Genomic DNA, 1,976 nt, shown 5'->3' with positions numbered 1-1,976 from the left:
TCTCTATTAATTATGTCTATAATTTCTTAATAGGTGGCTGGCAATATCTGGCGAGGAAATCATTTCTCAGCTATTATCTGAACTTCCCCCGCCCCCATATGGGGAATGAACTCATTGCAACTGCTTCCTTGGAAAAGTGACGTGATACAACATGTTGGCCCAATGAAGACAATCTTTCTAAAAGGCTCAAAACGCAGCAGCTCTGAGGACCTCCACCTCTCACCTCTAGCACTTGGAGAAGGAAGGAGCTATGCTGGGCACTCAACTACTCCACTGTCACCTAATGCTCACAGCATTGCTAGGAGACCAAAGCCTTTACCCTGTAATGCAGAAAAAAACTGGGATTTCTTCAGAGAAAGTAAGTAACCTGCTCAAAGCCACACAGCTAAGAGGGGGCAGAAGTGGCTAGTGTACCTAGGCAGTGGCTGCCTAGGCTGAAGATCAGGCATAGACCCTGAAAGGAGGAAACAGCCTGTAAGTAAATAAATAAAGTTGGGGCAAGTAGGCAGCCAGTCCCGGAGTTCAAGAGAGAAGAGCTGGTAATAATGACTCAGTGAAGCACACCTATCTATCAGTCATTACACTGCCTGTAAACAGCAAACTGTAATACAAAGGGTAAGAGTTTACAAGGTCACTGGCGGACTGAGAGTCCTGTCTTTTTTCACTTCCTCAAGGTATCTTCAAGAGTCCTGCACAACGGTGCCCCCAAAATGATGACAGTAGCTCACATGTAGCGTACGAAGCCTTGAAAGAACCCCTGCTATAATCACCTCCTTCCGTCCTTGCTGTAACCGTCAGCCCGGAATCACCGTTATTCCCATTTAATAGATAGGCACCGAGAGCCAAGGCCCCACGCCTGGCAAGCAGGGACGCGGGGGCCCTCGCCGTTAGCCCTGCGAGACTGACGAACTGCTCCTTCCCTTCTATACCGATCTACCTCTCCTTTTCCAAATCTCGCCTAGTACCGGGTGACGCCGGCTGGCTAGGAGGGAAGTCAAGCCGATCAAACCGACCTCTCCCCCAAAGTTTCAGCGCCGGCCGTGGGGCCACCCTGCTCCAAGGGACCCTGTTCCCCCGTTCCAGACTTCGATCGGAGCAGCAGGGGAGGGAGGGGAAGGCCGGGCGGGGGGACCGAGGAGGCGCGCCGCCGATGGGCTGGAAGGGCAAAAGCGGAGTGCGGGGGGTGCCGAAGTTACCGTTCCCACGCGGCCTGGCAGGCAGAGCTTGCAGCNCTTATACGGCGAGTATATAACAAACTCTGTATTTTGAGTGGAAATGTTAGGGGGTCGTCTTATACGCCCAGTCGTCTTATACGCCGGCAAATACGGTAAGCCTAAGATGAGCAGTTTTGCACACCAAGTCTCCAGGGTTTCTGCCCCATCAAATCATTCAAATACCTGAGTACCAACTCTATTTCAGGTATTATTCCAGAGACAGGTAGACAGTGGGGAAGGAAACCAAGTCCTTGCCCACAGGGAGTTTCTAATCCAGCATCCATGATTTTGTTAAATGCCCCTGTGTATGAGCTGTGGAAGGTCCATCAAGATTTGTAACAAGAAAACTCCTCTAAATTCATGACCGCCTATAAGGTGCTCGTCGTTGGCCTGGCATCACTCAAATCCAGTTCATAACAGGAGTAATCTGCAGGATAAAGCTCGTTCTGTTTCATTTGCGTTTTCATGGCTCTTCCAAAACAGATTTCCTCAAATATATTTGACGCTCAATAATTTTCAAGAAATCCCTATGACCTCAAAGTTAAAATCTAACCCCATCTCCTTGGATTTTTAAAGCCCTTTAAACTATGGCCCACCATTTGTTTTTGTAAATAAAGTTTTATTGGAACATAGCCATGCTCATTCATTTATGAATTGTCTGTGGCTGCTTTCCCACCACGAAGTTGAGTAACTATGACAAGACACAATATGGCCCGTAGAGGAAAACATTTACTATCTGGCCCTTTACAAAGAAGGTATGCT

At 48.4% G+C, this 1,976-nt stretch overlaps 1 protein-coding gene across 1 annotated transcript in view; it reads right to left on the bottom strand.

Annotated features, from left to right (window-relative positions):
* Window positions 1–1,234, bottom strand: part of CASP7 (caspase 7) — a 34,582-nt gene extending 33,348 nt beyond the window's left edge. Inside the window, exon 1 of the mRNA XM_019646683.1 lies at window positions 1,197–1,234. The gene's annotated coding sequence lies outside the window, so the exon portion shown is untranslated. The remainder of the gene's footprint in view (window positions 1–1,196) is intronic.
* Between the last annotated feature and the right edge of the window lie 742 nt (window positions 1,235–1,976).

The sequence above is a fragment of the Hipposideros armiger genome, unplaced genomic scaffold, assembly GCF_001890085.2.
Source record: "Hipposideros armiger isolate ML-2016 unplaced genomic scaffold, ASM189008v1 scaffold_105, whole genome shotgun sequence".
Lineage (NCBI taxonomy): Eukaryota > Metazoa > Chordata > Mammalia > Chiroptera > Hipposideridae > Hipposideros > Hipposideros armiger.
The sequence above is the reverse complement of the archived record's forward strand: the minus strand, read 5'-3'. Positions and strand labels throughout refer to the sequence as shown.